This window comes from Haemaphysalis longicornis, unplaced genomic scaffold, assembly GCF_048455015.1.
Source record: "Haemaphysalis longicornis isolate Haplotype H1 unplaced genomic scaffold, Haemaphysalis longicornis Haplotype H1 scaffold_2, whole genome shotgun sequence".
Lineage (NCBI taxonomy): Eukaryota > Metazoa > Arthropoda > Arachnida > Ixodida > Ixodidae > Haemaphysalis > Haemaphysalis longicornis.
In genome coordinates, this window is record NW_027526295.1 from 62,212,924 (window position 1) to 62,227,589 (window position 14,666).

Here is a 14,666-nt window from a genome sequence, read left to right on the forward strand (position 1 = left end):
CACAGCTAGTAACGTCTTCGTGCTCTTGAGCCGCTGCCTGCTTTGTTTATTGTTTTATTACGGCAGCGTCAGCATGAAGTAAGCACTAGAGCGCCCTCCCGCTAAGTGCACAAGCCGGATAAAATATCCGCGGATTGTACACCGTAGTGCAATGAGGCCAACTGTTTGCGAATGGCGACCGTCACATTTGCGGGTGACCTATTTATATCCGTAATATGCCGGAAGCGGGATATACGGGGACGCCAGGAAGACGAGAGCCAGGGACACCGGTAAAAGACAAGTCGTTGGTGTCCGTAAGGCAGTTCATAAGAAATCTGCGCTTGATGCCGTTGCCGTTGAGCACGTTTCTATAATTTGTAAAAATTTTCCTATTGGTGCACGATGGTTTTCAAGTCGGTGGGTCTTGAAGTATAAAGTCCCATATGAATGTTAACAGGTGAGTCTCCTTTATAGTGGTCACGCAGACAAAATACTAGTTTGTTTTATTCGAAAGGTTTCGTGTCATACAGGGCCCCAGCGCTTGTCCGGCAGGAAACGATACCGTCTCTTCACTGAGAAAGTAATCACTTTGGGTTAAAATTTTGATTATCCCGCTAAAGCGTGTGTTTCCGTGACGTATGCCATAATGTCATAAGTGCGCATCTTCAACCGAACTTCCACTGCGACATCCCGCTCTGCAGCCTTGCTCGCCGTCCGTCCTACCAGATGACACTGTCAAACTCAGCCACGGACTGTTGTCCGCCGTTGCTTTGTTCTTGATCGAATTTGCAGCTGGCTTGTTTTGTTACTGTAGAAAGTAATGGTTCCATGAAACATGGAGTATCCCGCACAAAAAGGTTCACGTAAGACGACGTCATTTACGCCGATCGGCCAGTGTCGTGTAAGACAACTACAAAGCGGCGGACAGCTGTGCAGCAAAAACAAGCATAGTGCGCTCAGTGCCAATAGCAGTGCGCATTTTACGTGTATTTTCGCGACTTTTACTATTTACCGCACCGTTTTCACTGCTGTAGAATGAACATGCATTACATTTAAGCGCGATTAGCTCGCTCTGTGAGCTTATAAGCCCGGCCTACTTTGCGTTTGCTTTTGTGATCCTCGGCCAATCGAACAGATGCGCATATGACATCGTAGGTTGAGTTTGGGAAAAAGAGCTAGTGGGTCGTATGAACATTCTCTTTTTCCCGAATTATATAGGTGATTTGAGCGAAGTGTGGGTTAAAAGTGGTGTCAGTATGATTCTAACGAGGCAATCTTTCGAATGAGCCAAACTTGTGTTTTCTCTTCATTTCCCCTTTAAGCACGTCCTGACGTAGTCATAGAGCGCTCTCCGCATTCTTAGGTGTCAGTCCAGCAAGCATTGCCCATTGCGAAGCATTGTCGAAACCGCCCTTTATGTGCAGAGTGAGTATGCAGCGCATCTGCGATGAACAAAAGCGTACGATTCGAGTTGGCTAAACAGTTACTAACGTGCCACAAAAATCGTCACCTGCATGTTTGATGTGGATGTCAATGTCATAACCCACCGACGTCTTGACAATTCTTAAATTGCGATGTCTGAACCAGATCTGCACCAGTTGGCTTGCTAGCAAACTTGAATGAACAAGCGCTACGAGTGTTGGGAACATGTTAGGCTGACTTTCAAGCTCTCAACTCTTCCAAAATTATGAATGCACGCTTTATCCCTTGTTTTGTGAGGGTGCAGGAAACAGAGTCGATTGTGGCGGATGCGGCTTTCTATATTTCAGTGAATAGCGGGTCCGGCCAGAACAGCGAGCACCGAAGACTAGCGACTGCCCAGGCGTGTAGTCGTGTACGGCCTGATGCGTGGCCAAGCTGACGCTGCCGGGCAGGCTGATGATGACTGCGAAAGGATGTGAATGATGACAGTGGCGCCACTACAAGGGCTTCGATTACAAATCCTTGTCGCTGCTATAGGTGTCAGTGTTTCAGGCGTGCAACCTATTCTTGCCGCCGTCGACTTACGGGAGGAAAGAGTTCATTATTTTTTTGAAATTCCTGCACCGCAATTTTATTTCTTTTCAGCATTTAATTCTTGGTTGTGTAAACAAAACCTGCTTGTGTTTTTTATCAGTTTGGGTAACTTCCTGATAATATTTAATTGGGAAGAAGAGCCAAACCGACGAATAATAGCAGTTAGATATTAGAGTGCCAAAATATGCTAAAATTCTCCGAAAATGTGCCGACGAAGTGGAATCAACAGACGAGCTCCAGACGTCATTTAAACTTGACACCAAATTGGCTCCCATGTGGCTCCGCCTATTTACTGCCAGTTTCGTGTGAAGCGGAGTGGAATTTACTTTGTTATTTGTTGTTTAAAGAGCGTAGTATCGTTTACATATGTTTTCGTACATGGTCACGTAACCGTTTACGTACAAATATGGCGCTTATTTACTTTAATTTTTTGGTAGTTCATTATATGCCTCTGTGGCGCTGCATTAGTTGAAATGGCATTGCGCATGCATTCGGAAACGGTTGTTCACGTCTGGTCGGTCGTCTATCATTCCTTTTATGTGCATATAATTGGTTTCTTTTCTCACCGATTAGAGAAGTTTTTCATGCCTGAAGTGCACTGTGCGTAGCAATGCATCGCTTTTCTCCAAATCCACACAAAAAGCGATAATTTGAAAAATGAAACTAAAACTTCGAAGCGCGATTTATTAAAACACCTTTCATTCTGAGAAAAGGAACATTTTTTTTGCACCTATTGGAGGTGCCGAGAAAGTTTTTTGTGAGTTGTTTATCAATGCTCTTTGCACAATCTGAACAAAAATAAACATGTTCTTCCTTTTTCTTATTACTACCAAGGACATGGTGCGGGCCTTTCCAAACACCCCATCTTTCACACCGAATCCCAACCCTTCCCCCGAGCAGTGGCAAGGCCTACTGAACAGCTCCCGTCACGATGACCAGATCTTTCTGGTCACCCCTGGCAGAGCTGCAGCCAAGGGCCGAGGGTACCTGAACTGAGGCACGCCCACCCCACCGAGTCACTGCTCAAGCACCAGTTTTTTCTCTCTCCGTCTCGTTGCAAAATTTGTTCTTCTTTCAGGCTACTTTCGGTCGAAAATGACTCAAATTTGTGTTTGTACTATGTAAATATTTTTTTAAAAATTAATGGTCTTCGCCACTATTATTCTGGCTCAGAAGAAAACCTGAGGTATTTAACACAAATTGGAAATTTCATAGCTCTCTGCCTGTAAAAACATTTCTGAAAACGTTCCTGAAGTCAAGAAAAAAAGCTACAAATTGTAGGAATTTTGTCTTAAAAACTAATAAATATTTGTGTATGAAATTTCGCCCCCTGTTAGTTAGATCTATTACATACCCCCTCTGAAATTTCAAATTGAGTGCCCAGATAGTAGCGACGTTAGCCGCAGACGTAGTTGGACACCTAAGGCTACCATCCATTCGCCCTTAACCGCCACAATATAGTATCAACCGAATTATTCTGTCCGTTATTATACATGCCTGTTCACGGATGTCCAACTGCTTTGGCCTCAGAAAGAGACTGCCAGTACTTGAAATAAATAAATAAAATATGCCGCATGTTTTTTTCTCTGGACAATGTTGACAAGTATTAACTATGCTAAAAGATTTAGTGGTTTCAAAAGGTTTTGCCTGCATGAGCTTCATGTTCCATAATTTCTGTAACTTGTGAAAGAGGCGTCGGTGGTGACGAAGAGGACGTCGACGGAGACGATCTGCTGAAACCTAGCCATATACAGCTTAGCTTTAAAAGTAAATTCAAATGTTTGTCTGAGTAATACCTAACAGGCGAATCTGAATTGTGGTTTTAGTTGTCATGTGAACCACCAGCGGCTGCACCGTCTCTAGAAAACTTTATGAAATCGAAGCAACACGTTCGTAGAGACGACCATCTTATTTTCGTGTGAACTCCTTCCTCGTGCCATTGTGTGTGAGGACGCACACGGTTGAATATTCGGTGCCTAGCGTGCAATCGATCGCACACTAGTACCGTAAATTCACCATCGCACGCACATTCAACTTGTCCTCGAAAAGTCTTTTACGCCTTCCACGTGTGTCGAAACGGTGCTTCTTTTCTTGGCGTTCTCTTTTGTATACGATCTCTTGCTGTATCGAACGAAGTTCGCAATACGTACTGTATGTGTCCAGGAGCCAGGATGGTTGAAAACACGACAGGAGGGCGGCGAGCAGCTATGACGCTGTCAAGAAAGGGACATCACGCAATATGTGGGTGTGCGCTTTGTGTCGAGTCTCGCAGGCCTCTATCAAAGCTTTCTTCTCGGCAGGAGACATGTAGCGAAAAATAACTCCGTTTACACCATCTTGAATTCTCGGACTGGCCGTGGAGCGAACTATTTAGTGACAACACCATGCACTGCACCTACTGTATGAATAAAGCACCCTATCTCGTGACCACAGGTAGACGAACGGCGAGTTTTGGTGCACGGTGGGTGGAGGCTAGAGCATGTGCCACCTGCTCAAGGTAATGCTTAGGTTTTCAGAAAATGCGAGCACTTCCTGTAGATAACAAACACAGTAGATAACGGACACAGCGTTATCAACTGGTTTTATTTGAACACTCCTATTTGTTTCAGCAACTGCTAACCAATGTTCGGCCACAGTAAACATAAGGACACAATCGCGGGGTTTGGGGCGAAGGGCCCATGTTTTTGCCAAAGTGATTATATGTTTTTTATTACAAAACCTTATGTTTACTCTAAGAAGTTTCGTTGCCGTAATTCTACACATTCCTTTCTAATATAAGGGCGGTGTAGTATCTTCGAAGTTGGGTTTGTGGCGGGGTTGGTGGCGCGGCATATCAGCACGTTTATTCATTGTTATGCGTCACACCGGAAGTTGTTGTAGTTTACCCATTTTGGAGCGGCCTATCGCTGTAGAGAATGCGTGGCAGCTGTGCTACAACGAGCATAGTTTCATAACCTGCAGCTGTGTCCTACTGTCGTCGGGCCGGTTCAATTGCGGCACTTATGGATTGTGACTGATGGCGCGGGATGGAACGTACCAGCGCGTACGTAGCCGATTCGGTCATCGGAATAGCAATATCAACGTACCAGCCAACACGCGCATACTAACATTGCACCTAATCAATGATCGATAAAAGCGCTAATGAGGTGAATACTTCTCGTAAAACTTCAGCGATTTATGTCCCTAAACACCTTCGTAATTTTAGTAGTATTTTCTCCATACTAACGGTGTAAAATATAATTTCAGTGAAACGGGTACAACAAGGTTTCTATAATCGCCTGGTATATGCAAAATGTCAAAAAGACAATTGCAACCAGTGAATAGTTTGACTACAAAGATCATAAGTGCGAAAAAATGGCGGATACCACGCATTGGTGGAAATCCACATAAAGCGAATCTTTCAACGTGGCGTACGTGGGTTGAATTCGGCTTCCCTGTGGCACTTTTTGAGTGTTGTATTGCTTTACGTAGTAGCTGATTTTTCGAAACCGTGATCACGGGCGACTGTATTGAGAGATACTAAACCTAACGAGAACCTTTCAAGGTCTCAACCTGGTGGCAAAGATGGAAACAGCTCAAGCACAGATAATGTGATATAGTACATGCGAAACCTTGATGTAGGCGAGTTGGTAAGGCATGAAAGCATAGGGCTTCAGGGCACAAAAAACGCGTACACGATGACAAAGAAACAAGACAGACGAGGTGTCTTGTCTGTCTTGTTCGTTTATTCTCGTGTTGGCGTATTTTGCGCGTTTAAGACCCTTCAGAAATGGAAAACCGAGTGGTTTTGCAATAGTCGCTCACCGGCCGACCACGTGGGAGCAGTAATAGGAGGCTACACTTATGTGGTGTAACTTCTTCCCACCCTCTCCCGTAAGTCACTTCTCTGGCACCGCAAGAGGGATGGGCCATAGACACCATTCTCTGGTGCAAGATGAAACCCAGGAACACATTTGACATGGTTGCAAAGCAGAAACTGTGAAAGGCGGCTCGGCGCCGACGGAGGCCCCGGGGATACCAGAAGTCGCGCGTTATCTGGCGCAGCGTACCCAGCGCCGCACCCGCAATATAGCAGAGACAGAAACAGCAGCCCCACATGAAATCGAGAGAAGAAGCAAACAAATATTTGCTCAAAAAACAAGGTTTTCATGAGGATACTCACTCACGACGCGTCGTAGCGGGTCTCCTTGGCATGTCAAGAAAGTGAGCAGGAGGCCCAGCACGCCCAAAGTGAACCCGTTGCAGCCCAGCCTGCGGCTCCAGTATGCAAAAGAACACCGGTGACATTTTTTACGCATGTAAGTGGTCGCACGGCGCAATAATTTCACGCTGGCGAACAGTAAATGTTCCTCAGCTGCAGTTATGAACTTCCGCAGATGAGTCTAGTTTTTTTTTTCAGATGGGGCTTCACGCGTTTATGGCATGCTAACGTAATACCTCGCGCCATCGGTCAACAAAATGTAACAATGATTGCCGATTGGGAGACTTTCATCAAAAAAGGCATTTTCCAGCTTTTCTGTTTCTTACACACGCATGTGTGCTTCCCCTTCGACCCCTGTTCATTTCTACCTTGTGTAATTTTTTCGTGTTCCCGCTGAAGCATTCGGTGTGCCGTTCTCCAAGACGCACATTAGCAGAAAGAAGCGCTTACATACGGGAGGTAAAAGACATCGCCAGATGCCTCGAGCATAAATCATTGTTTAGCAGCTCAGCTTCTGTCGACGTGCGTAGAGGGCTCCAAGCAGTTGTCAGACATAATCGTTGTTTAACTTTCTTTTAAAAAGGGAGGCAATAGAAAGGCGTTGCCGCATGTTACGCACGTATTGCGCATCATAACCACGGTAAACTGAAACGCCGATCTTTGTTAAAACATTGCTAGATTTTACAAAAGGCGTGCTTGGTTTCACGGCGTTGTAAGTGGAGCATTCAATATTTTTTTCGTACAAACCAGCTGGAGTGCTGGCTTGGCGTCGAACCAGACAACCCATCTTCTGCCTTCCCGGTTTGCGGCATTCAACTGTGCAGCGTCCAGAAGGGCACAGAGATCCACAGTTGTCGGGTAGGACAGCCGGAGCATGTGCTCGTCACCTAACGGAGGCTTTGAGATTGCGCATGTCCGTGTTCAGTGCATGAACCGTCTGTGTACAGATGTAGCTAACCGACGTAAGCATCAGCCCCAGTTCAACCAATACAGGTAACGACAGATTCGCCTTCTTGTCCATGCCTTCTATATGAACAGTGATTTTAGGAGGTGGTTGAAGCCAGCAAAAACTAGCGTAAGGCCAACGTTGGAATCCAGAAAGAGTCCCTTATAATCGTACAATATAGCAAAGCCCGGGAACAAGTTTACGTCATTAACTGTCTGCTAGTGGGTGACATGTATGTTGTGAGAATATACTGATAAGGTGACGAGTTGCTTGTCTTAACCGCAGTACAACCATAGAAAACACGTTCTCCCACCGCAACCAGGGGCCTTGAAGTTGCCTTGGGAACACAGCGGTATACTTGAATGCTCTTCGCTGGTAGAGGTTTTTCTCTCCAGAAAGTGACTGCCGATTCATGACTGGCAAGGGATATCTCAAAGTGGATCTTACAAGAGCAACATGTCTAGTCAGGAGGGGGTTCATGGCGGTTCCCCACCGTGCTTTCCTTAGGTGACGGCACAATGCAAACGGTGTTGTTCACCTTTGTCTCCAGACGTTGCAAGTGGTATGACCACGAGAGTCGCTCCCCTGTTGTACCGAGGAAACCATGGCTTGTCACAATATCCAGGGGCACAAGATCAAAGCAAATATAAAATCTCTTTACATGCGTCATAGTGATGGGAAGAGATACTGACATTTCTGCCGACAAATTCTTTACCCTTTTTGAGTGGAGCTTTGAGACTTCGCCTGATCCGCTCTGCAATTTTCGTTAGCTTACTTCCAGTGAAAATCCGGATGTTTAAAAAATATCGTCCGCGTAAATCGGTTATTGAATGACATGTGGGAGGGGTTGCTATTGCTTCGCCATCAATGCATTAAAAAGCTTTGTCAAAGGATGGGGGGCAATGACACTTTCCGACCTTTGGCATTGTCTATTGTTACGCAAATCCACCTGCCCTCACGAAGTCAGATATGCAGCGGAGCGCTCTATTACGTGTTCCTTATTGCGTCACGTCAGTCCTTCTCAAGCAGCGACATTGCGCCATATCATTGGTGCGCATAACATGAAAGAATACGGCTCTCTTAATGTTGTCTTTCGCTTTATCCCGATCCACACATGTCACCACGCGTATAATGCTATTCCCGGTACAGGGGCTTATGTGGAAGCCAAATGTCTTTCCAGGGACAACATGATGACTTTCTATGCTATAAATCAAGGGTTCATTGATAATTTTCTCGATGAATTTGGGTGTGCAATTTGTGTGGTTGATGAATCTGGTGATTCTAGCCACTTCACCTGCTTTAGTACAGCCAAAACATTTGCTAGTTATCATGCCATTGGCACTAGTTTACTTCTCCAATTCTCTTGTAGATTTCCAGCTATGGGCTCGTATTTTTTTTACGAAGATTACAAAATTCTTGTCAGAGCAGACGACAATCTATTTGCGACATCCCGGCCCAAATCAGGGCAAACTGATTTAATGGCTTCGGGTATGGTGGTACTTGCGGAGAAAAGTTACTCTTTGTACAACTCAATGCTCGCTACTGGAATGCCCCATCTTACTGCCGCCGAAATTACTTGGTGGTCACGATTTCCGCCACGTTACGAGCCGCCATCAAGGAACGAAAACTATGTAAGTGGGTAACAGGTGAGGGACGGGTACCCACAACATTCCACACTATGGAGACACTGACGTGAAACCGCGGAAATGACTAGTGTAAAAAATCAGTCCACGTTTTAGAAGAAACCACTTGAAGTGGCTTTCCCATCTGCAATAACACCCTAAGCTTTAATGATAAATCTGTCCACGTCAACGATATGTACGGTGAGCTTGCTAATTGCTAATGAGGCGGGCTGTTACACAAACTATTTATTTCAACGGAAAGCGCTGCAAACCCCTCCTCATGATTGTCCTTAAAGAACGCGGCTTCGTTCTCGGATCCCTGAGAAGAAAAGGGTCATTCACGCCAAGTATTACTATAGCTTGTCTTGAAGGAATCATACAACAATATCTGCCCGTGGCCTGCTCAGAGACACTGAACAGAAAAAGCTTGTCAACTTTTTTTTAGCCCTAAAGAACGTTGAGAAGCATTTACTCCTCTCCATAGTTTTATCCAAGCTATCTAGGTTGAGGTCACTGCAAAGCCTCTTGTCTGCAGATTTCCCCGTCGCATGGGACACAATGCTGCGGCACGTAAACACGCTATGCATAGTTTCCACCACTTTCTTTTCAAAACCGGCAGCTGGAAGGGCCATGAAACCCTCTCTTTAGTAGCCCCAATCGACACCATGTGACTTTGAGAAAGGTGTAGACACGCATGACAGGCACATAATTCTTGACCGCCCTGTTGTGTAAATGCACAGCTGCACTAACTGACAAACAGCGAACAATTTCTGCTTCAGAACCTGTCCCAGTGACTGCGTTACCTTTTCAATGTTCTGGTTCTGACATCCTCAGTCCCACAGAAAACTTCGGTACCGAAGTTAGGTCTTTTTTACGTATTGTGGAAAACAAATGTTACGTTCTGCATGGATGTTCTTTTGAAGTACTGGAAGGTTTGATGGCTTTAAGGACCTGCCTGGCCATAAAACAGGCTTTCATAACGTTGCAACCGCACCATCCACCAAGCTCACATCCCACCCATTTTCTTCTTGTGGGGGTGACCTTGCTCGGAGGTCACTACAGCGTGAAAACATCACCGAAGTACAAAAAATTGAGTGAAAACAAGCCCCGTCGAGGACTTGAACTTTCTAATGGGGACGCCCTGCGCCTATAGCGCTTCAGACCACTCTGCCATAGCCGCAGCGCTGTTGGGGATGAAAATTTACGGTTTATATATAGGTTTAACCTAGGTATTTTATCTTAGTTTCGCCGTTTCCGGCAGCTTAGATGTCTACTTTTTCAGTAACAGTTGTGCAGTAATGATCCCGCGAATTCCTAAGAATATCTTATCAGTACCGACTGCATTTCTTAGAGAGGAAAGCGATTGCGATTGTGTGGTTGCACTGCTGACCGCTGTGCTAGCTCACCCAGAGCAAAATGTGCTTCTTGTACCTCGGCTTTACGCTTTACGATACAATTTTCGGCTAATTTTAATTTCTTAGTACCTATAATAGCTTTACTGGCTCTTCTCAGTCCTTCAACTGGCCTACTATTTTCTACTACCGTACCAGTCAGCGAAGCGCCGCATGTGCGCTTGTGTAGAGCTACTTTGACTTCATATACATTGCTAAGCTAGATACAGTTGGCAAAATACCAAATGTAAAGGCTCATTCTTCCAGGCGAAGATTGTGTCGTGGCTTAGTTGTATTTGAGCGTACGAATTGCGACGACCCGCCGGCGACCGAGCGACTGACTCTGCCGGAGGGTAGGCGAACCAGGCAGTAGCGCAACCCCGCCAAGGCTGCCTCGATTGAGCGCCATACGAAACGTGATGAGAAATTGAAGAGGGGGACGCAGAGAGGTGGACAGCACTTTATAAATTACTTTTAAATAAATAACGTCGCGTAAACGCACCTACAGCGGGCGAAACATGGCCCAGGAACTCCACAATATAATTGTCGCAACTAATACCACAAAGTTTACAAATGACTTCAGTGTACGTTCCAGTGACCACTTGCCAGCCGATAAAACCGAAATATAGCTTATGGATTACATATCTGACCACAAGCTCGCTTTGTGCACATTCCCCTTCAAAGACGAAATAGAGCGATCAAACATGAAGATTACATATTCTGACTTTAATTCTACTGACAATACCAGCCTACGAAAGCACCTAATTCTAAAGTTTCGTTTCTTCAAATATTTATCAAATGATAGTTCCCCGACCATGGAAGCGATATCGCATGAGTTAAAAGCAATCATTCACTATTGTATAAATAATTCAGACCCTACTAGAAAGAAAAAATAAAATAACACAATGCGTGTATAACACGTGACTTGACTTCACTTCACTTCGCTTCACTTTTCATTTCCCATGTATTACATAGGAAATGAAAAGTGAAGCGAGTCAAAAACACTAAAACAACAAGGCAGAACTGTAAATAACGTAACTTCTGCTCTGAATAATCTTACATATAAAGTTAAAACAGGCAAGAACAATTACTGCACTAAAACACTGCCGAATATTCCAAGAACATTCGGGCACCTTCGCAGTCGAACTGCGAAGACCGCGCGGAAACAGTGGAGCTGGTGGTGTTAACCTAAACACATGCTCCACACTTGCGCTGTGGTCATTGCCATGCTCGTAGCCCAGCCCAAGGACAAATCTACAGAAACAATTCCGATGTTTCATACACAGATGCTATCCCTTACTCCAATCTGTCCCATCACTTAGCTGTGGTAACCGCTAAAGACAAGATCGTCGCCTGCGCCTCAATCAAGACAGCATCTATCTGCACCGCGGAAGAATTTTCTGTGGCCCTCGTCATCCCTCAAACACCCGCAAAGCTTGTAATTACGGACGGTCAAGCCGTCTGTCGCAGCTTTTTATCAGGTTACGGGGCCTCAACTACTTCTGGCTCAACACGCCCCCAACAGGAAGATCGACATTGTTTGGACCCCAGGACACTCCTCACTAACGAGCAATAATTTTGCCCATTGACATGCCTGCGTAATCTCGTCCAAGGCCTCTCAGGAAGTACCGAGTCTCGTTCCCCTGCTCACATTTCAAGACATCACCCAACGTTACCGCACATCAAGACAAAATTTTCCTTCTCCTCAGCCGCAGCATACTAAAGCAGAAGTAATATTCCGGAGTCTTCAAAAAACCCTTTCCTCACACAACATGGCCAACTTGCCCAATACCTTTCCACATGTACATTCTGCCCTAAACCACCTACCCTCACACACGATCTTGGGGTGTGAGCACCACCCAGCCCTCCTACCTTTACCCACTTCCCTTCCCCTCCCTGATCTCTGGGAGAACCTGACGACCGGCGCCGGCTTCGATGCACAGAAACTCCTGGTGTCCAGGGCTGACACAGCACGGTCGCCCGATCTCTGCCCTTTTCATACAAAAAATATGGTTAAAAAGGGAAGTTTCCTCCATGCAAACGGGGTTAAGTCAAAATTCGCAATCCAACCTCTCAAACTCTAAAATCCAAACCAGCAAATTCTGGAGCCTGGGTCCGCTTAAACTCACCCAATCTCCAAAGCCAACGCCCGCGCCAAGAACTTAAAGGAAATGCTGAGCACCGCGAATGCGCTGATAGCGCTATTGAATAGACGCCGATTCATAATGCGAGGGACTCAGGTTGGATTCCGCGCACGGGAAGCGTTTTTACCTTGCGGCCCGCACTCCCCACACCTGCGCGTCGGCTGCTTGCCTCCTCGTCATTTTTCCTCACATTTCATGGCCTATCATTTTTCTCCTCTCCACTTTGCTGCCCTGTTTTTGAGCGACGCCAGCCGCGGGTGGAGCTCGAGCTTAAACAGCGTCGCTGTTACTTCAGCAAATTAGGAAGCTAGCTCTAATAGACGAAACAACATATTCAGCACACCCCTGAAAGAAAAAAAAACCCTATCTAAGCAGAAACACGGAACACGTAGTTTACATCAGTATTCACTCTCGTATGACGAAAACATTCCGCACATCGACAATAGAAAGGAATAAAAACGAATAAAAGAACGTGAAAGTACCAAAACAATCAAAAGAGATCTCTAGCCACGGTCCAACTATAACCAGAATGTTACAAAACGCAACACGTTTTGCATTTCTGTAGCATGATTTGCCTTGCATGTTTTAATGAATAATTTTGGGGAGTTAGCAACTTCAAATGACACTGAAATGGTCACATGGATAACGCCGCTATTTTTGGTTAACTTGCGTTAACAGGAAACGTTTCGATTGTGTTCGTATCTCCCTTCAAAAAAAGAACTCCACAACTGAAAAGGAACCATAAGCAGAATAACATGCTCGTCTCAAAACGCTAATTATAATAGCACGTGTTACGTACACCGATAAAGAATCCATCAATGTCGCTCAATGATTGCAATTTCGCGAAGCAGTCATCAGCAGTGTTGTAGGTACATTAAACAGCAATAAAAAAATAAGACGACCATCCAAAGAGCAACACTCTTGGCGATTTCCGATTCAGCGTTCCCGACGTTTCCCAGTAATTTACTGTCAGCGAGTTACAAATGCATGGAATTCAGCAGAACCGTTAGGGCATTAACCCAGTTGCAAAAACAGTAGACGCGTTCGCGTCACTTACATTAGGTGGAACGACTGTCCCCAAAGACAACGGTTATGGCTGGGGAGCATTTGAGTTCATAATTTATAAGCGTTTCCTTCCAAACGGTAGCGGCTCACCTGAGCAGGCGGCGCTCGGCGGCACCGAGCTTACGCTTCATCTCCGGGACGAGAAATAAAATACGCGACATGTTCTGGAAATCCCGCAGCAGCGGTGCCCAAGTTATTCCAGTTAAGCGTATTTTCCTCGCACGGATTTCGCTATATACCCACTGTGAATGAAGGGGGCCTACGCAAGAGCTTCCGGCAAGCGCGTTTCTACGGTGCTAGTCGTGAGGACTTACTTAGGCAGACCTCTCTGTGCGTGGTGTGCATTTTTTACGACATAGTTGCAAGCTTCGATTCTCCGCCTTACTTCTAATAAGCCAAACTAGTCAGATGCTTCCTTGGGCCACCGTTGGATAAATGAAGCGGGGCCTATTTCACACCAGCAAATTACCGTCACACTGGTATTTTTTACCGCAGTGGAGGCGAGTGCATCGAGGTCCGCATCCCGTACACTTAATATTTTTCAAACACTCTTACTTCACGCACACGACACTGTGACCGCATTTTTTGTTATGAACGTTGTAGAAAAATTCTCTAGCAGTGCGGAAAATATAGGATACAAATATTACCACGCGAAGATATTTGCTGTAGTAACAAAAAACCGAAAAAGAAAACCGAAATCACTTTTCTTGCCGGTGGCAACGGTTCTCTTTTCTGGGCCCCCGCACGGGGCACCTTGAGTAATCTTGGTGATGGTACTAGTGACACCGCGGACCCCGAGCCCCCCATCATAAGCTGTAACCTACCGTGGTGATGTGTTTTAAGGTGAAGGGTATAAACCTCAAACGGTGGCCGCCGGAGCCCAGGTTAAAGGGACACTGAAGTGAATTTTTTAAGCTCCCGTTTTTGCTTGCACTGCGTAGACTGGCTCAAATTAGCACACTTTTCATCGTTTATTCGGTTGACAAATCGGTAATTATTTTACAAAGCGCGAAAGAAGAAAAACTACCATGCGCGGTTTGCGGCGGCCCCACCAACTAAAGCTGTGACGTTAGGAGGAGCGTACACCGTGATTGGACGATGCCCAAGGTGAGCAACCAAACAAGTTTCGGCTTCGGTTTCGGTTCTGTAAAACACAACCGTTGGCGTGGTTGGATGGGCATTCTCAATAACTCAGTAATCATCGTACCGCGCTTCTGCCATGTTGTCAGCTGTAAAAATGCATAAAGATAAGCCTACTAGGACGGATTGCAATCGTAGCATTCACTAGCCGAAACCTACGCA